Source organism: Marmota marmota, unplaced genomic scaffold (genome assembly GCF_001458135.2).
Source record: "Marmota marmota marmota unplaced genomic scaffold, marMar, whole genome shotgun sequence".
Taxonomy (NCBI): Eukaryota; Metazoa; Chordata; class Mammalia; order Rodentia; family Sciuridae; genus Marmota; species Marmota marmota.
In genome coordinates, this window is record NW_026000174.1 from 26,900,569 (window position 1) to 26,919,633 (window position 19,065).

The window sequence follows — 19,065 nt, forward strand, 5'->3', positions numbered from 1 at the left end:
TTACTATTTAGTCTCTTGTGAGTATTATAATTACTAGTTTTCCATTTGCTAGACTACTCTGTGATGAATCTGACTTAATTATGGTGTTTTATTCCCTTTAGTATACATGCATAATCAGCATCTTCCAATATTACGTGCTTGTGACAAGACATTATATTAATTTTTGCATACATTTTCTCCATATTTTTCTTTAGCCCCATGAGATGAATACCATGTTCTCTGTTTACAGAAGAAGAAACTGAGTCCCGGTAAGGTTAGCAATGAGCAAATCTGTGAGGGAAGCAAGCTTTGAATCAGGTCTATCTGACCCAGTCTTTCTTACGGGGTCTCTCCTTTGAAGTGGTCACGGGTCACAGGTCTCTCCTTTGAAGTGGTCACAGGCCTGTCTTGTCTCTAAATTCTTCACATCTACATGTAAGAATGAAATAGGTGTATATTTTCTGAGTTTTTTCCTCCATGCTGGGGATTGAACCCAAAGGTGTTCTATCGCTGAGCTACACCCCCAGCCCTTTTATTTTTTTATCTCAAGACAGGGTCTCTCTAAGTTTCAAACTTGAAATCCTCCTGCCTCAACCTCCTAAATAGGTTGGATTACAGGCACGTGCCCCCATAGCCAACTTAATTTTTTTATTTTTCTTTCTACTCTTATTTGACTTTAGTCTCAAGACCATGGAATAAATTGGTTAGTTGTTCCCTACCCACTTGTATTCATTACAGATTCCCTGAAGGCGTTGTCCACACTCAGCCCTCCTGTCCTCACCGGCAGCCCTCTTCCAGTTTTTTCATTAACTTTTGGTACCTACAGGCTTTTTTGTGTTTGTTTTAGAATTTCTTTCCTTAAAAAAAATCATCTTTTTAATTCAGGTTTTCATAGTCTTTAGTATATGACCATAGAGATAGTGAAATCATTCTCCTTTCTTTTCTGACTAAATTTACAAGGGTTAACTCTGTCAACTAAGTTTCAGTAGTTGGTTAAATAATGCTCTTGGTATCCCTTTCCTAATATATATATCTATCTGCTTTTCTATATCCCAATCTTTTCTATTCCTTTTGGACTGTCCTTTGGTTCCTTTGGTAAATTTTTATATTGTTTACTTTCATATTGATTTTCCTGCTTTTTTATCATCATTGTTTTTATTAATAACAGAGACACTTAGGGCTGGGAAGCTGCTTCTTTGTTGAGCCCTGAGCTTTTCCCAGAGATTTTCATACGTGTCCTCATTTCCATTGTTCCATAGAGCGCCTGTGTGCACTTTATCTTTTCAACATACCTATTTATTGGCAAAGTATTATAAAAATCCCAAGCAATCAGAGTTTGTTTGTTTGTTTGTTTGTTTTTTGTCAACTATTGTTGTTCTTAATTTTGTTTCATCATTTTGTCTGGATTAGAGAGTACAGAGTATGTAATTTCTGCTTTGTTTACTGAGGATTTTTTCTTTAATAACCTAGCGGAGATTTACTTTAGAAAGCCTTTTTCTCTTATTCCACCTCAGGTGCCAAGGGATATTTTGTTCACTTCATGACACATGAGCATCATTGGTCCATACAAAGCCCCTCTGGTTTTATTTGGTTTTTTTGTTTGTTTGTTTGTTTGATTGATTCCATTTATCCCAGAGTTATTGTGATTACTGTCATACTATAATTTTTCTGCCATCTTATTTTATGTTTTCTGATTATACAATCTTTTTTTTTAAACTCTTTTCTTTAAAGTGCCTAAATTAAGTCTGCTTCTGCTGGTTTAAAAATAATCTGATTCATTTTTTGTGTTCTTATGGGAATCGCCTTTAGCATAAGACACATACCCATATCTGTTCATCTCTGTGGACTTCATCAGTATGTTACAGCAACATCTTCTCCTAAATAAAATTAGTACTTTGCATGCTCTCAAATTCCCCTGGTCTCTACCATCCCTCTACTCAAATGTGTACTTCATTTTGATTGGCTTTTATTTGTTGATTGTTATGGATAATTTTTTTTTCTCTTTTCTTTCGTCTTTGCTTTTCTACACAACCACAAATTTTGCTACAGCCTTGATCACGCCTTGCTTTTTAACATTCCTCTTATTTGAGTTTTTCTTGTAAGAATGTGCTGACAATAAATCTTCCCCAGGCAAACCCCCTTCAGCTTTATACAACTGAGAATATTTGTATTATGTTCTTACGTTTAAATGACATATAGCTGGACATGAGACCTAGGTTCAAAACCATTTCCTTTTATATTATAAAACATCATATTCTGATATCCAGCTCTTTGAAAGTCTGATATCAGTCTGATTCTAGTTTCTTTCAAGTCGTCTCTTCTCTGTACTTTCCCATTTTTTCTACCTGTTTGTCTCCTTAACAGTCTTACTTCTCACTATTAATGTGACTGGGTGTGAATTTTTTTTTTCTTTTTTAAAAAATGGTTTTCTGTTTTATAGGTCCTTTCAGTATGAAGCTATTCCTCTTCTTTTAATTCTGGGAGAGTTGGGGATTTTTTTGAGGGTCAAATATTTCCTTTCCTCTTCTTTTCTCTCTTTCTGGGCCTCCAGCTACTCAGATATGAAATCTACTCATCTCTTCAAAACACATAGGTCCTACTTCATGTGTTCTTTCCTTTAGGAGGGTCCTCAACTTGGTCACCCAGATCACTCATTCTTTCTTTAGTGTTAACCATCCTGCTTTTATCCCAACTACTGTGCTGTTTATTTCAACCACTGAGAGGGATTTGCCATAACCTTTTATTTTTAAATAACTTCTAATCCTGTAGGGAACTCTGATTATCCTTCACCCAGATTCTGCAATTGTTAGCATTTTACCACATTTGCTTCACCATTTCTCTCTCCACATAGTTCTGTGTGTTTCACCTCCATATATCAACTCTTGCAAATAAGTGGCAGAATGTGCCTGCCACGTTACATCAGTACTTCCATGTGTATTTCCTAAGAAAGACATTCTTTTATAAAATCATGTTATGCTTAAAAGTAACATGATAACATACTAGAATCTATGTATGTTTTCTCAAAATACACAAATTGTATTCTCTACAACAATATGTTAATATTAATAATAATGTTCTCTGCAACAATTCTGTACAATATCAATTGATGTAATCCACATATGCAATTTTAAATGTTCTAGTAACCACATTTAAAAAGTAAAAAGAAGCAAATCAAATTTGGCACATGCCTGTGATCCCAGCTATTCAAGATACTGAGGCAGGAGGATGGCTAGTTTGAGGACAGCCTGGGCAACTTAGAGAGACTCTGTCTCAATAAAATTAAAAAGGGCTGGGAGAAATAACTCAGTGGTAAGTACTTCTCTAGCCTACAAGAGGCCCTTGGATCCATTCCACAGTATCATACATACACACATATGCAAATTTTAATGTTCTATTTTATTTAATCCAATATATCCAAAATAGTATCATTCCAACATTAACATGAAAATATATTATTTGGATATTTGCATTCTTTTTTAATGTAAAGACTCAGTATATAGTTTACATTTTCAGGACATCTCCGTTCAGACTCACTACATTTTAATCACTCAGTGGCCACACGTAACAATTGGCTCTCATATTACACAGCACAACTGTAGCAAAGAAAAAAGAAAAGATTGGATCTGGTCCAAGAACCAATCTGGTATCATACCCTACATTTTCTTGTCATGTCTCTTTAGCCTCCTTTAGTCTGGAACAGTTCTTTAATCTTTCTTAACTTTCATGTTATTGACATTTCTGAAGAGTACCAGACAGTTATTTTACAGACCTTTATTCAATTTGGGGTTGTCTGATGTTTTCATATGATTAGATTCAGGTTGTGCATCTTTGGCAGGGATTTCATAGCTATTAGGAATGTTCGTTTAACTTCTAAATTGCATTTGGTTCTTTTTCTCTACTTCTTGTGTTTGCTTCAGATTACTAATATCTTCTTGTCTTTGAGGATATAGATTGTGTTTGTGTTAAATTTTTGGTCCATCTGCTGCAGTAAGCGGCTTGGCATTCAGTTGTAGTCCTGGGGATCTACTTCTGTGGCAGGTGGTCTTATGTTTCTCTGGTGACATAACTATGCCTGGTAGTGTATGGTGGGGAAGGGGCAAATCTGGGGTGGCATCTTTTCTGGTGTCTTCAAAGAAAGGGAAAGAGATAAGGCCATGTAAGAGAGGCTGAGACATCACATCACTGTCACGGACATTTCTGTATGCTTCTATCCTACGCATGACTTCTCCAGTTAGGGATTCATTCCGATACCCAGAGCAAAGCAGGCTGAAGAAGAATCTTCAAGATCTCCTTAGGTTCTAACCCCCAGCCCTGGATTTTTGGAGGGGAAGGGATGGAGAAGCGTATACCCAATAAAAAGGGGCACCTTTCATCCCCTTCTCTTCTGTGGAGGAATTTGGGCTGCCTTGATATTACTTTGGCTGTAGAATAAAAATAGAGCTGGCCAGGTCCTGCAGATATCCGAGTCGTAGGACCGGCACTGACCCTCCCTTGGCAATGTCAGAGAAGAGAAAGAGAAGAACTATAACAATCCTCACAAACCCATCCTCCCACCACTGGACCAGAGGAAAGAGGAGACCCGCCACTCCTCTATCCATCTCCTCCTGGCTCAGGCCACCTCCACTCCATCCCCACGGGGCAGGTCAGGATCGCTTCTGACCTCACCTTTATTTCAATATCTCTGTTAGTTGCTTGGATCTGTGCTTCCTACCATTTCTGAAATTTCCCAGGCTAAATTAAGAACATGAGGAGCATATGTTAATTCACCATCTCATGAGGAACCAGCAATAAAATGTCAGGGTTTTGTTGTTGTTGTATAATCTACCTAATTTTGACAATATCTGCACTTTCTGCTGTATTATAGTATATTCAATTATGTTTTTAATTCTATTGCTTCATTCTCCTCTCTGTTTATCACATCCTGATGATAGAGTATTAATACCCTGTTCTAAAGGCGTATACTTATTAATTTCTCTTTGATTTTTAACCGTGATTGCTTTCTATTTGTTGCTGTACTTAGGCCCGAAAGACAAAATATCATCATGTTCTCATTAACTCCAGCTTTTATCATCACGTAGTTAACAAATCAGCTTGCTTTAATAACTTGTGCCTTAAATTTCACCTCGTCTGAAATCTCAATTTTTTTCTCTTTAATATATCTTTTAAGTGTTTTTTCAATTTATTTTTGATCTATTTAATCTTGCATTAATCTATTTTTATTCTACAGTTCTCCTAATCTCTAACTCCTTTCTCAAACATTTTTTTTCTCTGTTATTATCCTTATTTATTTAGACTCCCTAAACCTTTTTAAAGATTTCCTAGTAAATTACTGCATTGATTCATTTGGAAGCATTCTTTCTGCTTTTGTGTTTGGTTTGGTTTGGTTTGGCTTTCCAGATAGTTTAAATTTATGCTCAGAGTAATCCTGGTCCCTTTCAGGTTAGGTCATTCTACTTTTTACTTCTCGATTGTTACAGTTAATTTGTTTTGGTCCTAGATTTTCTTTGGTATAATGGAAACAATACCTTGGTTTTATTTGGTTATTTTTAATTTCCTTGGGCACTGGTCTTTTTAATTCAAATAGCTGTCAGCTTAAAATAACCAGGGACTTGGGGGTAGGGGTTCTGAATTGGTGGTGACGAGCTTGCCCCAGCATTACATAAATGAAAACAAATAAATTAAGCATAGATTTTTATTTCTAGTATATCTATACCCCCATGCCTTATTAGAACAGTACCTCTGATTCACTTTATGGAAAGCTTTCCTGTTCTTGGTTTTCCTCAACTCTTCCAACTGCCTGTCCACTGGGTTAATTTGCTGCTCAGCTTACTTGTTTTAATCTATTTTTATTCTACAATTCTCCTAACCCCCAACTCCTTTCTCAAACATTTTTTCCCTCTGATATTCTTCTTCTTTCTTTCTTCCAAAGACACTAATTCAGGATTTCTTACTGTCTTTAAGAGTATCATCTTTTCTCAGGTTTGTCTTTTAAGATCAGAACTTTTTTTGTGGGAGACACTTCTCATCCCTTAGTGGGTGATTATATTTCTTATGACTGAAAATTTTTGAAAGTATTTGCTTTTGGGTAATAACTGAGCTGAATTTAAAACCCAAGTTCTATAGCTTTTTACTCTAATATTTGGACATGGTTTTCCATTACAATGAAAGAAAATGGTCTTTTTTTTTTTACCTTGTGACCTTATTCGCCACCTGAAATCTGCAGCCTAGCTCCTTGCGGAATGCTTTATTTCTTTTGTAGTTAAAATATTTGGTGATGTATATTGATCTCAGTTATTTTAAATGGATCTTAAATAGAACTCCATTTATACCTCTACTTTATTTAGTGGCATTTCTCTCCCAGTGGGTCTTTTCCTCCCCTTTTCACTGTGTGTTCTTTGTGGTTTGCTCATTCATTCCACAGATCCATTCACAGCTTCTATTGTGTCCTGAACGATACTCAGGCCACCCTTACTCTTTCTTATCTCTCCCAGAGTGCTCCTTGCTTCGTATCCATCTTCTGCTTCCTTTCTTTCCACACTCTGCAGATTTTTCCTGTGCCTTTTCTCTTCCTCTGTTTAGTTTCTGATGGCATCCAGTACCATAATTCACCTACATTCATTGATTACTCTTTCCTGCCTCTTCCTCCCATAAGGAGCTCTTCTGAAACAGGCGTAATGTCTTTCTTACACAATTGTAAATCCTGTTCTGATTTTTGTTTCATTTCATGGTTTACTGATTCCACACTCCTGTGTGCATCCCACCCTGCACCCAGGCTCCCGACGCATTTCCGTCTCTCATTCTGCCCAACATTTTTAATAGTTCAAAATCACGTTTTCCCATTTACTCATTCTGCCTTCAGTTTTTCATGATGCTATGACTGCTCCTTCTGAAACCTTTGCTTCAGACTATTTTATTGGTATTTTAATGGACCTTGAAATTGGAAGGGTCAGAGCCTCTCATTCTGCCTTTCTCCTGAAAGTCCCAAAACTATTTATTGAGCCTCTCCTTCCTTAAATGAGATGCACCTACATTGGACTGACCATTCAGAATTATGTAAAGTATTGCTTTTCTTCTATCAAGGTAGAGTCCCCATTACAACTGAGAGGGGTAAGTTAATTTATTGATAACTTGCTCACCATTTACTCCTGCTGCCTGGCAGTTTAAAAAGCTCATGCTTCCTGAATCTCATTTCTGCAGCTTAAATAGTCACCTGTATTGAACTGATTTCAGGAGGAAGAAAGATTGGATTCATTGGCAAGTCATGGATCAGTTATTATGTAGGCTCTAATGCTACCAGTTTCCCTAGAAAAAATGGATGTGATTAACATTTACTTTTGACACCGACCCAGACATTTTTCATTTACTATTTTCTTCAAACCTGTTTGCCAGTACCTATGTTGTGATTCCAAGAAATGCAGACTTTAATAAGAAAGATTTAACTTTCCCTTTACATAAAAAATATTCAAAATACCCAAAAGCCTTATAAAATCACAGGAGGGGGAATATACAAAGTTCACTGAACAACAACATTCTATATGGTTACCCAGGAATTTGCACCCAAAACTCTGTTAAAATGGAAAGCATTTATGTACTTAAGTTTTCCAAACACCGAATTGAAAAATGCACCCTCAAGAATTGTTTATGCCAAGAAAAGCCAACTATTTATAATCACAAGTAGAGTTTCTGCAAAGGTCTATGCCAGCCACTATGGTCCTGGCAAACATCCCTCCAAATTTGCAAGAACTCTACTGTTTTGGGTTGGAAGTGAAGCATGAGTCCAAAGAAATACTTGCCACTTTTTTCCTAACCTCAGTTAAATTCAGAGTGCAAGAACAAACATAAAAGAGGACAAAGGGCATAGGAAATCTCAGCACCGGCAGCCCTGCCTTATTTTTAGTGAAAAGGATTAATACAGGGCAGCCCTGCAGAAAAGCTGATGGCCTGTGATCAGGGAGTGGGATAGTTGTAATCCCTTTACCATACCACTGAGTTGATTGATTAAATTGAAAGTTAGGAGCCAAATGCCCTGAGAGCATTGTGGAACCTTCCAACTCTGTGCATATTCATGTAGTCCTAATGACCTTCCATGGGAGGGAAAAGTATATACTACCTGCAGGGAACACATGAAACTAGGCTTGGGAGGAAGCGAAACTTTTTCACAACCACCAGCAAGAATTTAATTAAACTCTAACATTACAAGCTTTCCTGAATTTAAGAGGAAAATGTACCTTGTTTTCCCTGCACATGGAGCTTCCCAGAGTCTTGTGGCTCAAGTAGAAAGAACAATGGAAAGCAGAAGGCTTTCTCTTCACATCTGGCTCCTTGAAATGGGGCTAAGAGGTTTTCTGGAGGGCTTTGCTGACGGGGGTCAGTTAGTGTTTACAGATGTGAGTGGCTTTCAGTCATTGAATGCAAATTGAATTTGCTTTGTTGCACACACTCTGGGAAAACCAAAAGGAAGGAATAATGGTGTTTTATCCGCCCACCCACATTGAGATTCAGGACACAGTCTTTTCAGGTTTTTTGGGTCCCTAAGCAACCTTTGAAGAAAGCTGTACTTCTGACTGTCCCTTCTTCAAGGTTCATGGATGCCTTTGGCTTTGCTTTTCAAGTTTTTGGTTCCATCTTTTGCCCATTGAATTTTTTTCTGGTGAACACTTCTTGCATTCCGACCTGAGTGGCTACCCAGCTTCTGGGCTAATTCTGTCTCCCTTTTAAACTTTGATCTGTATACCAAAGGCAAACTCATCAGTAAAAATGAAAGAGGACAAGCTTTTAATGTGGAGGCTAAAAGCCAGGAAAAGTAAGCTGAGGCAGGGAGGTGGCGGAGAGCAGGATCTTGCTGGAATGCTGAATTTCAACACTAAATGTTAGGGCACCGGGACAGCTGAAAGGGGGTATCACTGAAGCGAGGGGCTGGAATCTAGGGTTCTCTCGTCTCAACAACAACAATGAGTGGTAGTGGTCAGTGCTGTCCGGAGAGACAAGATGGGCCACATATAATCGGAGATGATCATGGACTAATGTGGGAGTCAGGTCTATCTTGAAGTCTTGAGTCTGAGACTTATTAGAGGGCCTTGTGAAAATTACTTTGCCTCTGTGTAAGTCATTTCCTCATCACAAAGCAGCGATATGTAAAACACTTACCTCATGAAGCTGTGTTAAGGACAAGCCAGGTTCAAAGCTAACTACCGTTTTTCCAGATGTAGCACTGACTGAACTCTCTGAGCTCCAGGTTCCTGTCAGCAAAGCCAAACGTGCATCATTGTGTTATTACAGGGTTATGTAAGTTAATATTCTCAGCCCTTAGAACAAGCTTGGCATATACTGTGAGCTCACACAGTGTTACTCATTACTATTTTAAAATGAGATAATGCATACATGGTTTTTAGCTCAATACCAGACACACAGCAAGTGATGTGTCCGCTATGGATATAATGTGCTTATTTCTAACCTTGTCACTAATTCTCAACCTTTAAATAAGGATTTAGCTCTGGTCTCATGTTGATATCTTGGACAAAATCTCCTCCTGTGTTATCAGGTGAGGACTTGCTCAAGTTCCAATCTAGCTTCTGGATTTCCTCCACAACCCAAATGGAGAGAGGGCTGAGTTCCAGATACAGTTTATCATCCTTAACTTTATAAATTTAAATTGAAAGACATTCTATAAAAGATCTTATCATAGAAGACCTAGCCAGTAATGAGGAAAGACAGTTTGTATTTGTGACTTATTGCTCATCAGAAAGGAATTTAATAGCAAATATAATATACATTGCACAACCACCTGGGCAAACACATAGAACTAGTCATCTAACTCAATTACAAAAAAGTAGTTACTGACTTGTCTGTTTATAAATAAGGGAAGTAAATGGAGTTTGGAATCCATGTGTTCTCTGATTTCTGTTGGCCGAGGTCAGTTTTACTTGGTTTCTCTCCCTTTCTTCCCTCAACCCCTAGGAACATGTGAGCCATTCTTGGGTGGGACCTATTTCTAAGTGTGCTAAGAGCTGAGCGACAACCAATTAGAGAAAAGGCAAAGCTGGGGTGAGGTTAGGGAAACTGACCTGTGGAGTGGAGTCAAGCAGCTACTACTCTCTGGATGGCCAGGTCTTATTGGGTCATCTTCTTGTTTTTCTTTCTTTTCTTTTTTTTTTTTTTTTTGGGGGGGGGGTACTGGATTGAACCCAGTGACACACTTTACAACTGAGCCACATCCCCAGAACTTTTTTATATTTTATTTAGAGTCAGGGTCTCACTAAGTTGCTTACAGCCTTGCAAAGTTGCTGAGGCTGGCTTTGAAATCACAATCCTCCTGCCTCAGCCTCCTGAGCTGCTGGAATTATAGGCGTGTACCATGGTGCCCAGCTCACTTGGCCTTATTTCACCCTGTGAGACATTGCTTTTTCAAGGGGGCCCTCACTGGTATTCCACACTGGGCTGGGTCCAGGCTTTTGTGCACTTCTAACTATTTATTGTTAAGTACAGCTGCTGCAGGTTTCCCAATGGTTATGTTCCTGAGGATATCCATAAAATTGAAAGCTTACAAAATTCAAGATTAATCCTGAAAAAGGATTAAGACTGCTCTTTAGTACCAATTATGAAATGGTACAGCTGTGCCCCCAAACCATAAGCACAGTTTAAAACATACTCACTCACCAGTTTTAAAGGGAATGATTCTTTGGAGGAAGAAAATTTGCATTGTTTTACATTTTGGACAGGGAGGGGCTTTATTAATATTTTTCATTTTCTTTTTATATGTCTTTATTAATATTTTTATATATTTCTATGTCCTATGTTTCACAGCTATATAAAATGAAGCTGCTCTGTTATTACTTGCTTAATTAAATTAACCAGCTTCTCCACTAAAGGATAATTTCCAGGAATTATCACTACTCTTTGTTCATGGCAATACACCCAGTGCCTAGAGAAATGTCTGGTACATGGTAGACACTCAAGAAACCTGGGAGGGGGTGAAGATGATAGAAACTGATACCTTCAAAGAATCTGAAAAGAGGAGCAGCAGTCTTTTCTCCATGAGTAGGAAGAACAGGCAAACTTTCCATCTCAAAGATCGAAAAGAGAGTTACCTCTTCCTCTGGGTACTATTAGTGTTATGGTTTAGATACGAGTTGTGGCCCAAAAGCCCCTGTGCTAATGCAGAGGGTGAAATAATCAGATTATGAGAGCTATACACTATTCAGTGGATTAATCCATTTGATGGATTAATAATTCAAATGGATTTCTGGGAGGTAACTGTAGACAGATGGGGCATGACTGGAGGAAGTAGGTCACTGGGGGGCATACCCTTGGGTATTGCATATTTTGTCTCTGGCTCTTCACATGCTCTCTCTCTCTCTCTCTCTCTCTCTCTCTCTCTCTGCTTCCTGGCTGCCACAAGCTGAGCCCCTCTGTCAATGCCCTGCCACCACTTCAGGTCCAGATCAATGGAGTTGGCCAACTTGTATGGAACTTATAAAACCCATGCACAAAAATATACTTTCCCTCCTCTATGTTGTTCTGATCAAGATTGTGATCATAGTGGCAGAATCCTAACTAATATAATTAGCAGCCTATCCACTCCTACATCACAGCAGAGATCCTAATTGGCAGTTATTTATCATGTTTCCTGCAGTAGACTATTATTTCCCTAAAGACAGCGGCCATGTCTGGCTCATTACTAGAATCCCAGCCTATATAAAACAGAATAGATACCTGTGACAAACAGATAGATGAGAGATGAAAGGATGGAAGGATGAGCTGGATTTCTGGGGCCCACTCCATCTCTTATAATAATATTGAGGAAATGTTACAAAGGACAGGATCTAAACCCTCTTTAAAAATGCTTCCTTTCATTTATAAAGTGTGGAAATCTCTCTCATATTATTCTCAATCCTGGATCCTGCAATTGTAATTAGCATCTTCAAGATAATAAGTAGAAATAGCATTGAACAAACTCCTTATATAATGCACACATCATTTTCCTTACTCTCCATTTCCCGTGTCCTCTTTGCTCTTTTTCCTGTCTTCTATAATGGTTTTAGGGCTGACTCCAGAGAATAGCATGAGAGTCAGGCGGACCATCCATATACCACTAGCCCTAGCACCAGACCTAATGCAGAATTGATGCTGAATATGTGTTACTGCAAAAAGTCTTTATTTTTAAGAAAACATTCTAAGTACTTAAAACAATTGTAAAAAGAGGGAATGTGTATTTTCTAAAAAATCTTAATAAGGTTACTCGAATCATATACACAAAACTCTGCTGAAGCTAACAACATTTATGTGCTTAAGTTTTCCAAACAATGAGTTGAAAATATACCCTGAAGAATTGTTTATGCCAAATAAGGCTGACTATTCACGATCATGACTGGAATTGCTGCATGTTTTGTGCCAGCCACTTAATTCCTGCCAAACATTCTCCCAATTTGCAAGGATCCTTGGGTTTTGGCTTGGAAATAAAGTAATGAAAGACTCCTTTGACCCTACTTATGTGGGTCTTATTCTTCATTAGTACTTAGGCGATACTGATTAGAGCAACATCTTTTAACTCTTTTTTGAAATGTTTATTTGGGTTGACAAAGTGACGTGAGTTTTCAACCAACAAGCATGGAAACAAGTTAATGGAGTTGCAAGGTCAGTTTGGATTCTAAATACACGTGGCTCCCACTATCTTTTGTGCCAGAGGCACCGAGAGCCCACAGAGAATGTCACTCAGATATTTTCATCAGCCAAAACAAGAAAACAGTTTCCCATCCTGGTGGCGGCTGGGCCAAAACTTGCAGAGTAAAAAGAAAAAATCAAAAAGCTGGCAACCAAGGTGTTAGATTGATCAAGGTCTTAATCACAGCTACTAGAAATTAGGTGCTTGGAAAATAACTCACAAAAATAGTGCTAGAAGCAGGTAAAAGTGAGCTTGCTTCTTTTCTAAGAAAACACCAAATGTCCCATGACACTCTTCCCGCAGGAGGGCCCCAAGGCTCCAGACACCCTGAAGGCCGTAGGGACCCTTGAGTGAGAGAACTCTGTGAAGACTTCCGCAGCAGCATCTGGAGCCAGGATCACAGAGCTCACAGAGCCTAGGGCCAAGGCCCAGGACAAGGAGTGGATCCCTGTCACCAAGTGGGCCACTTGCTCAAGGACATGAAAATCAAGTACTTGGAAGAGATCTGTCTCTTCTCCCTGCCCATCAAGGAGTCCAAGAACATTGACTTTTTCCCAGGGGCAGCCCTCAAGGATGGGGTTTTAAAGATTGCAGCAGTGCAAAAGCAGATCTGCTCTGGCCAACAAACCAGGTTGAAGGCATCTGTTGCCATCAGGGACAACAGTGGCCATATTGGCCTGGGTTTTAAGTGTTCCAAGCCACCACCATCCAAGGACCATCATCCTGGCCAAGTGTTCCATTGTCCCTGTGCAGAGAGGCTATTGGGGGAACAAGATAGGCAAGCTGCACAGCATCCCCTACAAGGTGACAGGTTGCTATGGCTCTGTGCCGGCATGCCTCATTTCACCCCAGAGGTGCTGGCGTCATCTCTGCCCTGTGCCCAAGAAGCACTGCTGATGGTTGGTGCTGACCAGCGCCACACCTCAACCAGGGGCTGCACTCCACCCTGAGCAACTTCACCAAGGCCGCCTTTCATGCCATCTCCAAGACCTCCAGACCCCCATCTCTGGAAAGAGATCATGTTCACCAGCTCTCCCTGTCAGGAATTCACCGACCATCTAATAAAAGCTCACATTAGAGCCTCCATGGGAAGGACCCCATCTCCAATTGTGGCTATGAGGTAGAGTTTTTCTACAAGGAAAATTAATGTGAATTAATTAAGCCTGTGCTTAAAAAAAAATTAAAATGTGAGTCAGCTGAAGACACTTCAGACTCAGTCCAGCCCCCGGGTTCCAGAAGCAGCAATTTTCCTTGTTTGGAAGAATTTCACAAAAGGTTAGCAACTCGGTACCATCCCAATTCTGACACAGCCACCACATCCAAAGGTTAATTAAGCAGAACTCAGCAGACAGACTGAATCCTGCTTCTACTGTTTGCTGCTCGTGAAACGTTAGGCCAGAGGGTTAGCCTCTCTGTGCCTCAGGTTTCTCAGGTATAAACAGGGATAATAACAACACTGGCTTCATAGGACCAATGTGAGGATAAAATTAATTCATCTATGTACAGAGCTCAGAAGGGTATCTTGTATACATTAAGGGTTAGAATGGTTAGCTACAGTTATAACTCATCTTTTATGACCTATTTCTTGCTTTGAACTCCAGTTCTCCTAATTGGGTCTCAATCTTCATGCATTCCTTGATTCTGTGATATTTAGGGACTGCCTACTGTCCAGGGGACCTTGTCCTCTGTATTGCCTTTTTCCATAGGGACTTATGTGGGAGCCCCGTCTTTGCCCATCAAAGAATGAGGTCCCTTCTTTGCTTCTTCCAATCCTTCCTCACCCTAAAATTTTGCCTCTTAGAGCTGCCAGACCTGCCTGATGCTGGTGTCTCCTGATGCCATCTGCTCCGACTCCTTGGTCTCTCCTAGCACCAGGGCTCCTTGGCGTGCCTCCCCATCCCCACCCCCATCTTTCCATCTAGCCCTTAAGTTCAGCCGCCTGGTCTGGATTTGATTCTGATATAGCACCCTTGAAATTTGTTCCATCAATAACTAAATTATTCAATCTTTTATTTCCCTCTAAGGGAGAACTAGGAAGCCAAACCTTATCAAGTCAGAGGAATTCCTGCTGCCTCCTTATGGCAATAATTTAATCTCTAATATGCTTTAACAAAAAAACACCAAGGAAATATTCTTATAATCATAAACTATCCCTCTTCATCAAGAGAAAACAGATCTCTCCTGCCTAGAATTACATTAACATTACTCTTCTATTCCACCAGGGCTCCAGGGACCAGTAGGCCACCAGCTGCCACCTTGAGCTGCAGGTCTCAGGAAGTTGGAACAGGGAATTTTCCATCCTGATTGTTGCCTTCACAGTAGTCTCAGCTGCCAGCTCAGAGTGGTGGGTGTAGGTCTGAGCCAACTTTTGTGTTCTTAAATAATAATGCTAGGGTTCTGTCCTCCTTAGCTACAGAGCCCTAGACAATTAGCCAACTTTCCTGGGAGCACCTGCTGTGGATAGGCCTTTAGAAGACAAGTTATATCCCTATGTACTTTTAAAAGTCTTGGAGGGAAGCTAAAATTCAAGGCAAAGGTGATAAAGTTCTGAGGTTCTCAAGCAGAAGGACACAGAGCTCAGAAGGGGCAGATTCAGGATTGAGTTACATCACCCTGGGTTAAAACAGAAATTCTCTGACAAGTTCCTCTGGGTTCACTGGTACTTAGCCTACTCCAGCCTAATCTCTCTCCCTGCACAACTCTGCTCCAGCCCCCCCTTAGGTTTCCAGACATCCCCTGGTCTTTCTGCTCTCCAGGCTTGAACACAGGCTTTTTCTCGTGTTTGCCGAACTCCCTTGCCCAGGCTGATTGCTGGCCAGCCTTTGGTCCCCAGCATAATCCCAAATGCCTTGAGAAGCCTCTTCCCTCCCTCATCCGCATTAGCGATCTTCCTCTTTTCCGTTCCATGGCTATTCCATCATGAAACTTTTCAGGCTGCATTGTGAACACCCATTCTCAAGTTTAATTTCCTTAATATGCTGAGAGATCCTCACAGGGAGGGCCCTTGTCTGCTTTGTCTCTGAATCCCCACAGCCATGTTTTTACAGCACTTAGAGCATGGCCCGTGACTGGTGAGTGAGTGTGGAATTAAGATGAACCAAAGTTTCTCCCTCTACCATAGGGCCTCTCTGATAGGAGGACAAAATACTAGCAATTCTAGGCTAATGGCTCCAGGCAGGTACTCCTGGCCCAGCATACCTGAGTTCTGATCTTTAACCTCTGACCTCCCACTTGCACCTCTTCAAGTTTACAGCTCATCGCTGTCGTTCCCCATCCCCATTACATGAGGATCAAGTTCCTGGTTTCCATCCAGTACAGCTCAAGCATAGGGTGGCCAGGAGCAAGGCTTGAGAGACCAGGAAAGAAAAGCAACTCAGCCTCTACCTTCACTTTCTCTTTTTTAAAAGAGATCATCTTATAGAAATATAACAAACATACAGAGAAGTGAGGAAATCACTAGCACACAGTTCAAACATTCACATGAACACACTCAAGTTACCAGGACAAAAATCAGAAAATGACTAGGACCCCCAAAAGCTTCCTTTGTATCTCGTTCTAGTCCAACTTCTCCCAAAAGATAACCAAACCATCTTGATTTCTAGTATAGATTAATTTTTTCATAACAAATGGAATTTTATAGTGTGTACCCATTTGTGTCTGGCTTCTTTCATTTAACTTTATAACTGCATGTTGCATGGTTGCATGTGATTTTGGTTTGTTCCTTCTCATAGCTGTCTAATATGCCACTGCATGAATAAAACATCTTATTTATTCATTCTATGAATAAATCCATGATAGCTATGGGTCCATTAGGGATGCACATTTAAGTAGATTTCCAATTTGAGTTTTATTATGAACAGTGTTGCTATATGCATTCATGTATGTGTCTTTTGGTGAATTATGTGTGCATTTCTGTTAGTCGTTTACTGGATGGGCAATTTCTGGGTCATAAGTGTCCCAGCTTTAATAGATATTGCTAAACAATTTTTCACAGTAAGATAGAGCTTAATCTAGGTAATTGCCAATACTTGATAGTGTTGTGTTTGTTTTTTTTAACTACCTGGTACATGTGTAGAAATAGTACATTGTGATTTTAATTTTAACTTTTTTGATTTTTGCTTAGTGGACTGTCATTAGCTACTTAGACAATGTGTTTATCCAGGTCTCCAGATCAGTTTTTTTCTATTTTGTTGTCTGCCTTTTTCTTACTGAGTTGTATGAGTTCCTTATATAGTTCTTTATATCGTCTTTATGACTATATGAGTCGTATGAATTCTTTATATGGTTCTTTGTACAGTCCTTTGTCAATTATGTGTATTCCAAATATCTTCCAATCTGTGGCTTGCCTTTTGTTTTTGTTTTGTTTGTTTGTTTGTTTTAGAAATCCATCCTCTGACAAAGGCTTTACTGACAACTTTCCATACAGTTCGTCAAAAAATTAAAAAAATATATAGAATACAACAGACAGTATCTTGTATACTAGAAGTCAATGTAACAGAGTCCCTTCTCATAGTTGTTTAAAAAAAAATCCCCCCCCCCCAAATCTAAGAACTTAGTTTTAGTGGTGGACAGAACTTTGTTCCCCTTCAAATAAACCAAAATAACCCAGCAGAGAATTCAAACCAAGGGAGTAGGATTGAGAAGGGATCAGATTTTAAAATAACTGCTTTTGTGACACAAACATGGAGCTGGAAAAGACGGGTTTGGGCTAGGCAGAGTCTGTCACTATAACTATCACCATGTGCTCTTCTTCTAGCTTGCCCAATGTCCTCAGTGCTGACTGGAGGTACTGCTGTGAAAAGTCGCAGGGAGGGAAGGCATAGAGCATGCCTGTGCTGTCTCTGCCCTTGGATCTACCCACTGGCAGGCTGATCACCCCTGCAGCCTGCTTCTGTTTCAAGTAGGAGACCAGGTTCCAGAGAAGCCGCCTCTGTAGGCCTGGCTCCACCGTGGGCATCCCCTCAGTGCCAGGCCCACTAAGGGTTGCCTGGGTGGCTAGGAGCACTGCATAGCCATTGGGGCTCCCCTGTTTGATGCGACGCGTGACCTCGTCCAACTTAGGCTGGGCAATCTTCAGTTGAGTCAGCTTGCTCCCGGAAGAGTGGTCTTTGAGGAGACCACTGATAACTCCCTGGTCCCCCTCCAGGATGTGCATAGATGTTGGAAAGCAGCTGTTTTTCAACACTAGAAGCCCATTCCAACCTAGCTGCAGCGTCTGAGCATACTCTGAAAGAGTCTTTAGTTTTTTGGTCTCATGTTTTGGCTCTTCAAGAGGCCAAGAAGAGTCTGGGGCTTCATGGTGGTGGTGGTGATGGCCCCGCTCTTCAGCTCCGTGTCTGCTGTTGCTAAGGGAGTTGCTGCCGGATTCCTTGGACCCTTCACTGGAGTGGTTCTCCCTGCGGCTGCGCTCAGGGGTGCGGTCTGAGTGTGGCTTGCCTTTTGGCTTTTGTAATTGTTTGATGAACAGAGGTTTTAATTCTAATGTAGTCCATGTTGTTGTTGTTTTTTTCTTTCATGATTAATACTTTTTGTATCTCTTATAGGAAATCTTTGTCTACTTCAAAATCATGAAGATATTCTATATTTTCTTCTTGAAGTCATATAGTTTTTGCCTTTGGCACTGAGATGTTGTATTGATACATAATTGAATTTATGTATGGTGTGAGGTAGGGCTCGATTTTTTTTTTTAATGCAGAGCCATTTATTGGAATATCTTTCTTTTTTCCCACTTCATTACCCTGTCACCTTTGTTACATAGCAAGCTACTGTACACCTGTGGGTCTATTTATGGACTCTGTTATTCTGTTCCATTAGTTTACCTATCTTCTTCCATGAACACACACTGCCTGAATGATGACCCCTTTATAGAAGGCCTTTATATCTGAAAGTGTTATCCAACTTTGCTCATCTTTAAGAACAAATCTTAAATAATCTTTAAGATTATTTTGGCTATTATTGATCCTTTGCATTTCTGCATCAATTTTAAAATCATGATCTTAATTTTCACATTTTAAAATACCTGCTGTTATTTAGATTGAGATTGTGTTGAACTTAGGAACAAATTTGGGGTGACTTAAAAACTTTACATTATTGAGTCACATAGATTATTGTGGAATTTTAACATAAACAGTTTTGTACACCAATAATTTCCATCTACTCCTTATGCCTTCTCTTTCCCTCTTTTGCCTTATTGTACTGGGTAGACCTTCCAGTACCATGTTGAATAGAAGTGGTGATAGTGGGCATTCTAGCCTCTTCCCAATCTTATGGGGAAAACTTTTAATATTCATCCCTAAGCATAACTTTTTGCTATGGCTTTTTTTTTGTGGATATTTTTGAACCAAATAAAGAAAATCCCCTTCTGTTCTTAGTTTGATGAGTTGCTTTTGTGTGTTTTGGTACCAGGGATTGAACCCAGGGGCATT

At 39.8% G+C, this 19,065-nt stretch overlaps 1 protein-coding gene and 1 pseudogene across 1 annotated transcript in view; both read left to right on the top strand.

Moving 5' to 3' along the window:
• Spon1 (spondin 1) overlaps positions 1 to 19,065 on the top strand; it is a 268,003-nt gene that overhangs the window by 124,928 nt on the left and 124,010 nt on the right. The window lies entirely within an intron of this gene.
• LOC107158083 lies at positions 10,956 to 14,152 on the top strand (annotated as a pseudogene).